Source organism: Salvelinus fontinalis, chromosome 18 (genome assembly GCF_029448725.1).
Source record: "Salvelinus fontinalis isolate EN_2023a chromosome 18, ASM2944872v1, whole genome shotgun sequence".
Lineage (NCBI taxonomy): Eukaryota > Metazoa > Chordata > Actinopteri > Salmoniformes > Salmonidae > Salvelinus > Salvelinus fontinalis.
In genome coordinates, this window is record NC_074682.1 from 14,297,938 (window position 1) to 14,313,609 (window position 15,672).

The 15,672-nt window shown below is 41.9% G+C and overlaps 1 protein-coding gene across 1 annotated transcript in view; it reads left to right on the top strand.

Moving 5' to 3' along the window:
- The first annotated feature begins 12,604 nt into the window (after positions 1-12,604).
- LOC129815020 (FERM domain-containing protein 4B-like) overlaps positions 12,605-15,672 on the top strand; it is a 61,456-nt gene continuing 58,388 nt past the window's right edge. Inside the window, exon 1 of the mRNA XM_055868280.1 lies at positions 12,605-12,886. The gene's annotated coding sequence lies outside the window, so the exon portion shown is untranslated. The remainder of the gene's footprint in view (positions 12,887-15,672) is intronic.

A 15,672-nucleotide genomic window follows, 5' to 3' on the forward strand; every position in this document is an offset into this window, starting at 1 on the left:
ACCTAACCAAATAATAAAGAAAACAAATATAACCAAAGTCAAGGCGTGACACCTATAGGATGTACTATGCCCCTAGTGATATAGTGAAGTCTGGTTACATTCTAGGATCTCTGAGGAATACATACAAACATGATTTGACTGGTTGAAACAGCGTTTAGGGTGAGATTTTCACAGATTCCTTTCTTTGCAAATTGAACGAGTGGAAATACAAAATCGATCGTGCATGCTATACCGACCTTTTAAGGATAAGAAAAAATATTTTATCTAACAAAACGACACTTCATGTTATCTCTGGGACCCTTTGGATGATAAATCAGAGCAATATTTCAGAATATAAGTACACATTTCAATTTATCAAACCTATCGCGGTGAAAAAAGTGTTTTGTTGTTAGGAGCTCTCCTCAAACAATAGCATTACATTTTTTCACAGTAATAGCTACTGTAAATTGGACAGTGCAGTTACATTAACAAGAATTTAAGCTTTCAGCCGTTATAAGATACTTATATGTACCGACATTTGTTGTTTCTCTAAAATCTGCGATCGTGACACAAGGTGCTGCATGATTTACAACTGTCCCGTTGATGGGACGCCGATCCCTAATAAGGGACAGAGAGACATCAGGGGAGAGTTTAAAAAATTAACAAAACAAAACCAAATAACAAATCATCATTGTGCCATACAGGAACTACATGGCCTGACAGGACCATCCCTTCGGAAAGAAAACAGGGTCTTTTCTCATCATGTAGGTTCATCTTCAGGCTGTGTCAGACTGACCTCCATTGATCATAGCCACAAACCATTAAGGGCATGGTCCTGTGTTGCTAATTTGCAAATAAATTCATAAAAAATCCTACAATGTGATTTTCTGGATTTTTTTTTCTCATTTTGTCTGTCATAGTTGAAGTGTACCTATGATGAAAATTACAGGCCTCTCTCATATTTTTAAGTGGGAGAACTTGCACAATTGGTGGCTGACTAAATACTTTTTTGCCCCACTGTATATAGGGCAGTAAGGATAAATGTTATGTACCGTACAGTGTCATGCAATACACTATATTAATTTTCACAGAAGTCATGCAACACTGTAGGCCACATGTGTTTTCTAAAGGTAAGTCAAATTAAAAGTCTAAAGGCATGCAAAATGTGTATATTGCTGTTATTTACTAGCAATTCCGTATCTTAAAAAGTACTCTGGAATTTTTTTAAGGGTATTTTGTTCCAAACAAAATGTCTAAGAATAAACAAAATCAAAAAGGGTACTTCTGAAATATTGACATTTCTATTTTTTTATTATCCATAAATTAATGTCAATAATTTGCATTCTTAATCTAAACTGGCTTTGTAGCATCTATAGACACATCAATGTAGAGTCTTAAAGAAGGCTTGTGTAAGGCCAAAATGTCACACATTTTTTATGGAATTAATTTCAGGAACATCCAAAACATCATCAATATCTTTGGGACATTCTGTCCAAGGCCATTCAGATCAATTAAGCACATCAAATCGCAGTGATGTCTCAATGTTTATTCTACTTCCTAAGTCTAATACATTTCAACAGCACAACATGCATATTATCTTCCATTGAGAAATGTTATATTTATTGAGACACTGTGAAACATATTTTATGAACAGTATAGATATGCAACATGGCAGTTGTTGTTTGTTCCATATCCATATGTTCCATTTTCTGGTCTAGTTAGAAGTTACAAAGTATGACATTGTAGCCAGGGAAATCCCTCAAAAGCTTGGTTGAAGCTTACATAAATTTGTATTTATTCTGCCACATATGCTGGGTCAATTTAATAGAACAATATTCTACATTTACATCTGGGGAAGAAAGCATCATCTAATTGGTATTATAAATTGGGTCGGTGAAGCCCTGAATGCTGATTAGCTGAAAGCCTTGGTATATCAGACTGTATACCCCAGGTATGACAATACATGTATTTTTACTGCTCAATTTACGTTGGTAACCAGTTAATAATAGCAATAAGTCACCTTGGGTGTTTGTGGTATATTGCCAATGTACCACGGCTAAGGGCTGTATCCGCGTTGCGTAATGCCTAAGAACAGCCCGTAGCCATGGTATTTCTGCCATATACCACATCACCTTATGGCTTCTCTCAGAAGAAGCATGGAGAATTTGGGAGCATGTGTCATGCACCTAACTCACTGGTGATACCAATTCAGTGACTAATCCCCATAAAAATAAGCTAGAGATATCTTTTTTTTGTTGCACTAGAGTCTCAATCCACCGCATCCGCCTATGTAACACTTCCGCATCTGCGGTCAAAGTGAACAGACGTGTTAGTCCCACCATCAGACAAAACATCGTCTGTAGCGTCCGGATTGGCCTACAAACTATTCCCCTCTATGGAAAGATGAGACTCACGAACTAGTACATTTCAGTTGTTTTGCTCTAGGACGCACACAGGCCTTCCATTGACCTACAAACTATTCCCCTCTATGGAAAGATGAGACTCACGAACAAGTACATTTCAGTTGTTTTGCTCTAGGATGCACACATGCCTCACAAGACTCGCCTGAAGGTCCCCCGGTACCAGTCTAACAAAAGTATATAAGGAGACTGTCCAGTGACAAAAATAAGGGGTTCAAATGAGGGGATAAATACATGTAAAATGATATTTCTGATATCTCTCAGATATAGGACAGACACTTTAGAAAAAACTGCTTTTAGATTTTTGGGTGGGACTTTCTGTTGTTCCATGTAGTGAATCTGTTATTCAATGCGTTTCTATGGTCTTCTAGCAGTTAGGCCATAACATTTTTCATCAAATATTTTTTTATGCATCAAGGGGTCTTACAATTCTCAATCAAACAGCAAAATGATCCTTGGTTTGACCTTCTTAAAACAATTACAATTTCCGTTGATTATTTCGACATGAATTGATGCTCCTTAGTGACAAATGTGCCTTTTTTTGAAGCCTGATAAGTCGAGTCACCTGAAATGGGGCTGATACTGTCCGGTGAAAAACACACATGGTCATTAGCCAGTTATGTAGTGTTAAAAAAAAAGGTGGATAATATCTGATTGCCGATCGTAGTAAAATGTAAAAAAGTTACGCCCCCTATACAATTTTTCTGAAAAAGTTGGGTGAACGGTGTTTACTTGTGTTTACCCTCCACTAGGCCTACAACACTGCTGGTAGCCTACCCGCTCAGCCGAGGCAATTTTACACACATGAACACAAGCAGAACCGGTAGCCTACATTCAATATAATACGAGTTGAATCAAAACATGTTTTACACCCTAGTTCAGGAGCTGTCCATAACTCATGAGTTAATGCATGGAGTCTTCACAGGTCATGTGACATAAAACACTTGTAACGCTCCTCCTCTACGTCTGATGATGAGGAATAGGAATCATCGGACCAACACGCAGCGTGGTAAGTGTAAATTTAATCAAATAAACTGAACCCTGAATGACAAAAAACAACAAAGAGAGTGAACGACACGAAACAGTCCTATAAGGTGAAAAAACACAAAACAGGAAACAACTACCCACAAACACAGGTGGGAACAGGCTACCTAAGTATGGTTCTCAATCAGAGACAACGATTGACAGCTGCCTCTGATTGGGAACCATACCAGGCCAAACACATAGAAAAGGACAACATAGAACAAAACATAGAATGCCCACCCGAACTCACGCCCTGACCAAACCAAAATAGAGACATAAAAAGGATCTCTAAGGTCAGGGCGTGACAGTACCCCCCCCCCCCCCCCCCCCCCCCCCCCCCCAAAGGTGCGGACTCCGGCCGCAAAACCTAAACCTATAGGGGAGGGTCTGGGTGGGCATCTATCCGCGGTGGCGGCTCTGGTGCGGGACGTGGACCCCGCTCCACCTTAGTCTTGGCCCACTTAGGTGGCGCCTCTGGAGCGGAGACCCTTGCCGCCGACCCCGGACTGGGGACCCTCGCAGCGGGCCCCGGACAGGAGGGCGACTCTGGCAGCTCCGGACAGGAGGGCGACTCTGGCAGCTCCGGACAGGAGGGCGACTCTGGCAGCTCCGGACAGGAGGGCGACTCTGGCAGCTCCGGACAGGAGGGCGACTCTGGCAGCTCCAGACAGGAGGGAGACTCTGACTGCTCCGGACAGGAGGGAGACTCTGGCTGCTCCGGACAGGAGGGCGTCGCTGGAGGCTCCAGGCTAGAGGGCATCGCTGGAGGCTCCGGACTGAAGGGCGTCGCTGGAGGCTCCGGACTAGAGGGCGTCGCTGGAGGCTCCGGACTGACGGCCTTTGTTGGAGGCCTCGTGCCATAACTTTGTTGGAGGCCTCGTGCCATAACCTGCAACACCAGGGTTGTGGGTTCAATTCCCACGGGGGGACCAGGGTTCAATTCCCATGGGGGGACCAGGATGAATATGTATGAACTTTCCAATGTGTAAGTCGCTCTGGATAAGAGCGTCTGCTAAATGACTTAAATGTAAAAATGGAGGCTTTGTGCCATGGATTATCACTGGAGTGGAGAGACACACAGGAGGCCTGGCTCTGGGAGCAGGTACAGGACTCACCAGGCTGGGGAGACGTGCAGGAGGCCTTGTCCTTGGCCAAGACACCGGATGCACTGGGCCGTGGAGGCGCACTGGAGGTCTCGAGCAACGAGCCTGCACAACCTGTCCTGGCTCGTGCCCACTCTAGCCCGGCCAATGCGCTGCGATGTAGCGCACCAGGATCTCTAAGGTCAGGGCGTGACAACACTACCTTTCTTTCCTTACATTAACAACATTTATGATGGTGTTATTTGTCATTAAGCATTTAACAATTGAATTAGAACATAACTTAAACCCTGTACGAATCATGGATCTTGGAGATCTCGGGAGAATGCACAGTAGGCCTAAGTGTAACTAAATCAAATCAAATTTGATTGGTCCGAAACACATACTTAGCAGATGTTATTGCGGGTGTAGCGAAATGTGCAGTAATATCTAACAACACACAACAATCTAAAAAGTAAAATAATGTAATTAAGAAATATAGAAATATTAGGACGAGCAATGTCGGAGTCCGGAGTATAAATATAAAGTATATATACACTACATGACCAAAAATATGTGGACACCTGCTCGTCGAACATCTCTTTCCAAAATCATGGGCATTAAAATGGAGTTGCTTCCCCTTTTGCTGCTATAACAGCCTCCACTCTTCTGGGAAAACTTTCCACTAGATGCTGGAACATTGCTGCGAGGACATGCTTCCATTCAGCCACAAGAGCATTAGTGAGGTCGGGCACTGATGTTGGGCGATTAGGCCTGGCTCGCAGTAGGCGTTCCAATTCACCCCAAAGGTGTTCAATGAGGTTGAGGTCAGGGCTCCGTGCAGGCCAGTCACGTTCTTCCACACCTATCTCGACAAACCATTTCTGTATGGAGCTCCAGATGGTGAAACATGATTCATCACTCCAGAGAATGCTTGGCATTATGCATGGTGATGTTAGACGTGTGTGCGGCTGCTCGACCATGGAAACCCATTTCATGAAGCTCCCAACAAACAGTTATTGTGCTGACATTGCTTCCAGAGGCAGTTTGGAACTCGGTAGTGAGTGTTGCAACCGAGGACAGATTATTTTCATGCGCTACGTGCTTCAGCACTCGGTGGTCCCGTTCTGTGAGCTTGTGTTGCCTAACACTTCACGGCTGAGCCGTTGTTGCACCTAGACATTTGCACTTCACAATAACAGCACTTACAGTTGATCGGGGAAACTCTAGCAGGGCATAAATTTGACTAACTGACTTGTTGGAAAGGTTGGGCATCCTATGACGGTGACACGTTGAAAGTCACTGAGTTCTTCAGTAAGCCCATTCTACTGCCAATGTTTGGAGATTGCATGGCAATGTGCTCGATTTTATACTCCTGTTAGTAACGGGTTTGGCTGAAATAGCCAAATCCACTAATTTGAAGGGGTGCCAGGACCTGCCAATCAGAATGAGTTTTTCCCCACAAAAGGGCTTAATTACAGACAAAAATGCTCCTCAATTTCATCAACTGTCAGGGTGGCTGGTCTCAGACGATCCCGGAGCTGAAGAAGCTGGATGTGGAGGTCCTGGGCTGGCGTGGTTACATGTGGTCTGGGGCATGTCCCCCCTGTCCCCAGTGAAAGGTGCGCCCCTGTCTGCGGTTGTGAGATGTACTGCCAAACTCTCTAAAACAACGTTGGAGGCGGCTTATGGTAGAGAAATGAACATTCAATTATCTGACAACAGCTCTGGTGGACATTCCTGCAGTCAACATGCCAATTGCATGCTGCCTCAAAACTTAAGACATCTGTGGCATTGTGTTGTGTGACATAACTGAACATTTTAGAGTGGCTCTTTATTGTCCCCAGCACAAGGTGCACCTTTGTAATGATCATGCTTGTTTAATCAGCTTCTTGATATGCCACACCTGTGAGGTGGATGGATTTTCTTGGCAAAGGAGAAATGCTCACTAACAGGGATGTTAACAAATATGTGCACAAAATTTGAGAGAAATAAGCTTTTTGTGTGTAAGGAAAATTTCTGGGATGTTTTATTTCAGCTCATGAAACATGGGACCAACACTTTACATGTTGCAGTTATATTTTTGTTCGATATGACCGATCTCATTGAATCCTATACGTATCATTGACAGCTTCAGGCGAGTCTACAGACACCTCCAGTTCAGTGAATCCATGTGATATGTTTGTAGCGCTCATAGACATGTCATCCTCATCCCTTGGGGTGAATTCCTGCCATTCCTCTTCCCCCATGACGGACCGGCCTACACCACACACTCTAGGACAGTGGTTCCAAACCTTTTTTGGTTACTGTACCACTAACTGAATTTTGTTCTGCCCGGAAGTACCCCTGAAGTACCCCCTCATGTGCATTTTACCATTAGGCCTATGGTCTCATGAGTCTTTTCAAGTACCCTCTGTGGATAGACCAAGTACACCCTAGGCCCCCTGGTACCCCTGATTGGGAACCACTGCTCTAGGAGGCATGTCAGAGCAAGCCTGACACCACAAAGCATGTCATCGTCACTGTGAAATAGCATCACCTCAAGCACCGGTGATGGTGGAGTAGCCTAGCTGCCTAACCACTATAGCCCGTACTGTATTTGTGCAAATAGAGTCCTTTTCACACGAGTGTACACGTGAGATTTGGCTTTGGGTGCCAATATTACTTTGTTGACAATCCTGAAACAAAGGGACAAACCTGATGAGCACACCCCGACAATATTCATTCTCTTACCATGATAAAGATGAACAAAAATTCATAGGATTTTAGCCATCTTGCCAGCATTCCATACTTGCTACATTCCAGTGATGTAGATTTACCATTGAGAAATGAGATATACATCTAAAAAAAATCTACGTGCTCAGCTACAGTGCTTGAAGCATTAAATTGGATGAACACAGGAAAGCCTTTTCTCAATTGGATTTGCTCAACTCTTGCATCCTGTCTCCTCCATCCTCTCTCACCTCCTATTGAAAAAGGTCTAAAGTAATCGAGGAGAAGCAGCGAGGAGAGGGAACGTGAACGAAAATGCGCTTGAATGAAATTAGGCTCTCCTTCTCCTCCGCATGTCATCAGGCAAATTACGTTTACAGGGGTGGATCCCAAAATGAATGTATAAAGTGATACAAAAATAACACGTTAGTTGTGCAAGACATTTTATAGTAAGTACAGTAGCATGTTGTTTTTAAACGCATGTATGCTCTTCTCCTCCGACAAAGCAAAAGCTGATTCAAAGGCTGTGTGCCAAATTTCTAAACTCTTCCAGGAAGGACTCAGGTAGGATACACAAGGTGGCTATTGTGGAAGGGAGGACACTCTTCCCATTCACCTACTAACAAATTGACATCTCCTCTACCACTTATCGGTTTACGGGTCAAGGAGGAGAGAAGACGGAAGAGAGAGGGTGGAGGACTGACTTTTCCCAAATGAGAAAAGGCCAGTCTTCATTCCAGGGGTAATGCTGCTCAGTAAGTGAGTCACATGTTATCTCCACATCAGGATTACCTCCAGTCCAGTCCAAACAAAGAATGGCCCAAGGTTTACATCACAGCTACTCTTATTATCCTTAATATCTCTAGTTTATTAGACTAATGGATATTTTTTTAACATCAATGTGAAATATTTATATCAGTAATCATAAAGGACATTCATCAATTCAACATCACTAATCATCATCATCATCGTTTTACTCATCCAGCTCCAGTAGGTTGTTAAGATCTGCACTGGCCAGTTCTTCATGGGCTTGCTCTTCAACAATAGCTGGAACAATTCCGAATCTGACTGCATACTTTCCAAGTGAAACTCTCGCGACAATAGCTACAAATAATCTAAACATAATTATGATGAACTCTCATTTCAAAACAAAAGTTATTTCTGTAGTCATATCCTGTGAACACCAGAGGGTGGGTTAATCAACAACTACTTGTTTTCCATGATGATACAGAGAAAGCAACAGCCAGAGATAATGAACTAGCCTACACAACTTCAACGGTGTTATATTTAGTTGGCATATAGCAGCACACGATTGTAATTTTTAATAGACTACCCATAATTTTCTAAGCCTCACGACAGTTTTTTTTATAGCATAAATTCAGCTATTTAATGCGCAAATTAGTGTGCAAGGAGACTGTCCAGTTCCACGTGCACTCCACTAGATGGTAGTGTAAGGCAAGAGGAAGTCAAGGAATATTCATTTCTTCATTTCTTTCTACCTGTCTAATCTCTGTATACTGAAAACAGATATTTACTTTACCTTTATTTAACTAGGCAAGTCAGTTAAGAGCAAATTCTTATTTACAATGACGGCCTACGCCGGGCGAATTGTGCGCCTCCCTATGGGATTCCCAATCACTGCCGGTTGTGATACAGCCTGGAATCGAACCAGGGTCTGTAGCGACTCCTCAAGACTGCTGCACCACTCGGGAGCCCAGATATCATTAAAGCCCTGGGAGAAAAATGTGCAAGAGGATATTTGAAGATATCTTAATATTTTAGTTTTATTGTATTTAAAAGTGTGTTTTAATAATAAGCCCTTCATCTGTAAATATGCTTCTTTTTTATGGGCCACAAAATTGCACTATTCACATATTATGATATATTATGTAACATTGTCTGGTCTAATATGTTGCTCATCATTAATTTCACTTTCATTCATATAAACATTATAAAAAGCTTCAGGTATAAATTCAGGTAAACATACAGTGCTGATATTATGGCTTCAGCTCTAAATATGATCATAAATCAACATTGGAGTATTTGCAAACCATAATGCATGAATGCAGCACATAGAACCTGAAACAGGAGGTACAGAGAGACACATATTGGAGAAATAAAGTAAATTGCCAAACGAAAAACCCCTCTATCCTCCTCTGCAATATCCCCACATTACACCTCATCTTTTTAAATGAGGAATGGGGGATGGGCTGACAAAGCTGAAGGAGAGACTAATGGTGGTGTAATTCACTATGACCTGGAAAATGAAGAATGAAAGCTGGTGGCTGTATCAGTACAATACCATTGTACAGTCAACCTGTTCTGACTGCTCTGCTGAGTGAGATGGGATGTCTGTAGCCCATATAGACACTAGCCCATATGGATTCAACACCCACAATTATTCTTGTGTCCTTTGTTTGATATTAGGGATTGTACACAAGTTCACAACACAAAAAAACAGTTGTGGTTTGCAAAGTTAATGAGAGGTGATGTCTGAGCATCAAATACCATATTACCAGTTAACCAATGTCAAGTCTAATGTTAGTGGCATTCAAGGATAAACTGGCCTGAGGCCTGTAAAAGGAGACAGATTCTTAGAGATGCATGGTGACATGGTGCACACTGACAATGGCCCCAGCAGGGAGATGGGCACAGTGTGTCAATCAGCTCAAGGTCTCTCCTGTCCTGAAGGTTACCCCTCCTTTCCATGTTAACATCTGCTTCATGAGGAACACTGATGGGACATAATCCCTTCTATTCAATATTCATGGTGTTAACCTCCCCTGCCTAAAACAATAATTCCTCCACTTTATCAGCATGGTATTTTGAGGTAGACTATTTAAACATTACTTACTGTACATGCCATTCATCCAAATGTATACATTTTTGTATTATTAAACATCATTTTTAAAACTATTCTTAAAATCAGTAATTACAATTTTCTTAAAGGATCTGTACATTTCCTCATGGACCTATTCTGAACTACAATAGAACAGTGGCCTATAAATAAGTACTTATGTGAGGCATTTGGTTGTTCACACCTGAACGGAAACTGTCTTAATCCTCAAACAATGTGCAATATGAATTTTAAAGATGTTTGACTATGTAGCCAATACCTTCTTTCTCATAATTAATTTACCTTTTTTTTACTGGATTCATCCGTATGAGAAGAAAAGTGGCATGCCATCTAGATGTATTCTTAATGTATCATTGAAAATGATATGAATTGGACTTTTGACCAATCAGATCATCTGTCAAAAAAAAGATCTGATTTGAAAAGATCTGATGGGATTGCTCAAAATACCAATTAGTTGAAAAAGATCAGAAATGGTCTGCCTGTCTAAACGCAGCCAAAGTGACAAGGCCTTCTGTGGTAATCTCCATGGGACCTGAAGCCAGGCAGAGATTTGGGGGTAGAGATTCTTAGTGCACACATGGCACTGGGGTGAGCCTAATCACTCGCTACCAGAAATCCCCACAAATGGGGGATGGGGGTGGGGCAGTCCCATGGGTGACTCATTTCGGATTTGAAGGAAGCATTTTGCCTCCGTACACACCAGTCAGTTGCCTAGACACAAAGGATAATAATTGGTTTCAAATGGGTATGCAAGGGTGAGATTGCTAACGGGTACCACCCACCTTTGGTTTGCATGTTAACGCTTTGACCTGGTTGAGCTACACTATATATACAAAGGTATGTGGACACCCCTTCAAATTAGTGGATTTGGCCGTAGAATGGCCTTACTGAAGAGCTCAGTGACTTTCAACGTGGCACCATCATAGGATGCCACCTTTCCAACTAGTCAATTCGTCAAATTTCTGTCCTGCTAGAACTGCCCCAACCAACTGTAAGTGCTGTTATTGTGAAGTGGAAATGACTAGGAGCAATATTCGCTCAGACGTGAAATGATAGGCCACAAAATCTCACCGAACGGGATCGCCGAGTGTTGAAACGCATAGCGTGTAAAAATCGTCTGTCCTCGGTTGCAACACTCACTACTGAGTTCCAAACTGCTTCTGGAAGCAACGTCAACACAATAATTGTTTGGCGGGAGCATCATGAAATGGGTTTCCATGGCCGAGATCGGTGTGGAAGAACTTGACTGGCCTGCACAGAGCCCTGACCTCAACCCTATCTAACAACTTTGAGATTAATTGGAACGCCGACTGCGAGACAGGTCTGATTGCCCAACATCAGTGCCCGACCTCACTAATGCTCTTGTGGCTGAATGGAAGCAAGTCGCCGCAGCAATGTGTGTACGTTAGTGGAAAGCCTTCCCAGAAGAGTGGAGGATGTGTAGCAGCAAAGGGGGGACCAACTCCATATTAATGCTCATGATTTTGGAATGAGATGTTCGACGAGCAGGTGTCCATATACTTTTAGTCATGTAGTGTACCTTACAGTAAACCTAGTCAGTTTTTCATCCTTCCCATTTCCTAGTCCTGCAGTTTTTGTGGATTTCAGAGATTTTCCATTGTTCAGACTCCACAATGATCTGGCACTTCCTTCCTTCCCCTTATAACTTCTTACACAATTCTGTCAGTTGAAAGATACGCATTTTGCACATTCACATAAATTCTACTGACCAAGTACTCAGTCAATATCTATTTTAGTAATGGGCTTGTTAAAATCTACTAATTCATCATTTTAAATTCTACTAGCTTAATGTTTCACCTAATAGATTAATCATTGTTCACTGAATGAGGAAAACAATCCCTCTTGGTCTATCTGTGCCCATAACAGTGGGACTTTCTGCAGACAAATTCCAGAAAACTCATTACCCCATTGGTTAGACTATCACAGAGATCAAGATGAATGTATGTGAGAGCACAGCAGCATCCCCTCCACATAACCAGCCATGTGTGAAATCAGAGGTCTGGACAGGACTGATATCTTGTCATTATATTCCCCTGAAACCAACATCCAAATTTATGTGATCTGCAAAGAAAATCTTCTCTTCGATAAAAGTGAAAGGGCAGTGTAATTGAATGATGTGCACCTGCAAATATCTTGACATGTAAATGTAGGTTTCTGATAGGTTGTGTCCTTCACAAGAAATGACACATTCAGCTCTCTACCATCAACACTTTAAAAAGATGGGATAAAACACGTTTCATCCGGTGGGCTTAGTTTTTCTCTGATAACTGATGGATGCAACGTTTGTTCAACATTTACTAATGTGAATGACCAGCATGATTAATAGATCATTACATATTTCAACCACCGTAGCTAGCTACAGTATGTTACATGCAATGCAGAGCAGATCAGAGCAGCTTGCAGATATTTGTTGATATGGGTAGTTCAGCAGGTTCGACATCACTTGTGCGTGGATCGTGCGTTTACGCAACGGAGAGCGCGTTTCTGGCACAGCTATTGGGAAGTTCGTCTGTTCTGTGAATTGGCTGAAGGTAGGAGGGGAGGAGGCGGGGTGTGGATGGATGGAACTGTGCGCGATAAGGATATGCACCGGCAGCTTTGCTTCCTGGCTCCAACAGATCAGTAGTCTATAGAGAAAGATCAGCGCTTAATTGTACCTTTATGAGTTTTACTTGGTTACAGCAGAAGAGAACCCTGGTGGAATAATTAGTTTTTATCCGTGCGGGTAAAAACCTTCTGTTCATACAAAGAGTCCTGGAGCTCAATTCGATCATAACGTCGACAATAAAGACAAGGTAAGGAACTGTCCAGTTGCTTCTCAAACGAATCAAATCATGTTTTATTGATAATTGAAGCAATGTTTATCGATATCAATACTGATGAGGCTAACAAACATCGGTCATTTGTGCCAAGCCTAACTTATTTATGGTATAAGTTATAGTTTCACCTGTTTTTGTAGGCTACACGCGGAGATTTTGTGTTTCTTCAACAATAAACCAACCTAAGCTGGTACTTGCTCTGTGTTCTCTCCCTCAGTTCTATTCCATTATCCTGTTGCCATTATCCATTACTTGGACCATGTTATACACTTAAACATTTTAAACAAGCTAGGAACCTACAATATGAATACCTATTATTATTATTATTATTATTACTACTTAGACACTGTACAAACATGTAATGTATTGACCCAGCTTATAGTGCCATTATCTACCAATTTGAGAAGAGAATTTACACATGCACATCAGGTGATGACCAAGCCTGATCTCAAACTCACTACACTTGCTATGGTTACCTAAAACAGGGAAGAATACTTAAGGTAAAAACAAAAGTAGGGTGGGTGGGCGTATAACGCGAACGTCTAACAACTCAAAGGTTGCCAGTTCGAATCTCATCTAGGACAACTTTAGCATTTTAGCTAATTAGCAACTTTTCAACTACTTTGTACTTTTTAGCTACTTTGCATGTTTGCTAACCCTTCCCCCAACCTGAACCCTTTTAGCTAACCCTTCTTCTAACCCTTTAACCTAATTCCTAAACTTAACCCCAGCACCTAATCCCTAGTCTAGCTAATTTTAGCCAGCTAGCTAACGTTAACCACCTAGCTAGAATTCGTAACATATCATACGTTTCCAAATTCGAAACATATATGTTTTGCAAATTCGTTACATATTGTATGTTTAGCAAATTCATTACAAAATTTCGTTACATATCATACGAAATGGGTGGCGGATATCCACAAGTTAATACAAACCATACGAATCGTAACATAATACTAAAGTAAATTTACGTACAGAATAATACAAAATGCTCCGAGACCAGGTTGCATGACTAACTGAGGTACCGCACCAAAACATGCTTGTTTTCTTGTAAATATGCTGTAAACATGCACACATGCTGCTTTTCGACTGTAACACCAGTGTTACACTAGTGTATACACCCTAATGTTATAATAGGGACATCGTGTTTTCATAGCTAGGGCTGACAGTGACGATTTGTGAAGAGCAGAATCAACTACATGATCAAAGCAGTTGCTTTGTGAGAAGGTGTTAAAGTTCACAGTTAACCATTGTTATGTAAATGTCAGCTGAAAAGTACCAGTGTCCTGGCTTTGGCCCCAAGAGAGCAGGTCCACCGAAGCCATGGCCCAGTGAGACACAGGTGCCGGCCCTTTGGGTAAAACACGGGTAAATCCTGTATGGAAATGCACCAACAAGGTGTTATTTATGAGCACAGCACGAGTCCAGGGGGACAATAAAGACATAACAGACAACGCTCACAGACACGGGCAGACACAAACAAACATCCAGCCACAGACTTACAACTTCTGCCTGAGTTTCCTGTTTCCTGGGAAAGACCAACAATGGGAGAGAGAAAGCATGTGATATCCTGTACGAGTTTTGTGTCACTCTGGACTCAAGTACCAAAATAAGGCCATAACACAAATTTGATTGTAATGAAATAAAGTGCAATTGTAGGCTACACATAGGCTACTCAAAGTAGGAACTTTATAGTACAGTAAAGTGACTGTAAACAGCAACCCGATCAGTACAAAGTTTGATTCACAAACCTCAGTTTACCTCAGTAGCTCAGTTCACTCGCTTACCTTAGTTCATTGGTGTCATTCAATGGTCGTTGAAATAGCTATACACGTTAAGCTATACAGTGCTAATGTGCCTGTCGCTACAGTGATATTGAAAAAAAGCATGAGGTTGGTTTGTAAAGGGGTCAATATTGAATTTGCAGTTCATAAAGTAAGTGTTACACAGGCCCGCAGAGACAGATGCAGAGGCAGACAGACACAGATGCAGAGCTATGTCTTATTATACTTGTGAGGACGTTTTGGGGACCAAAAATTGATTCCCATTCAAAATCTTATTTTCCCAAACCTTAATTTGAAATCTAACCCTGAAACTAACCCTACGCCTTTTTACAAGTGAGGTCTGGCAAAATGTCCTCACTTCTCAGAATTTTAGTTGGTTTGCTATTCTTGTAAGGACTTCTGGTACTCACAAATACAGTAAAACGTGTACACACACACACACACACACACACACACACACACACACACACACACACACACACACACACACACACACACACACACACACACACACACACACACACACACACACACACACACACACACACACACACACACACACACACACACACACACACATTACAGTAGAGTACAAAAGCAGGACAGCATTGTGTTGACTTTAGTCTAGGATGTTCAGTTGCTTTTAATGGGCCCAGCGCTTCCAATTCAATAAAGCTATTAACTGTCACAGAAGATTCCATCGCTGGTGCCCAGCCAGCACAGATAAGTTATTTACCAATCAGAGCACATTAATGGACTCATCCATACAATCTAGCCTTTCAGAGTGTAAACGGTAAAAACATACCTTTTCTGTCTAGACGTAACTGTTTAGCCTACAGAAGCAACACTGTAGGCAACAATGTAGAAACCTGGTCCTGGGAATAGTGTGATTTCTCACCTTTAGACCAATCCTTTCTTTTGTCTTAAGATTTGGTCGTTGGCATTTTCTGTTTTTCCCACGCACCTATCATTTGAACG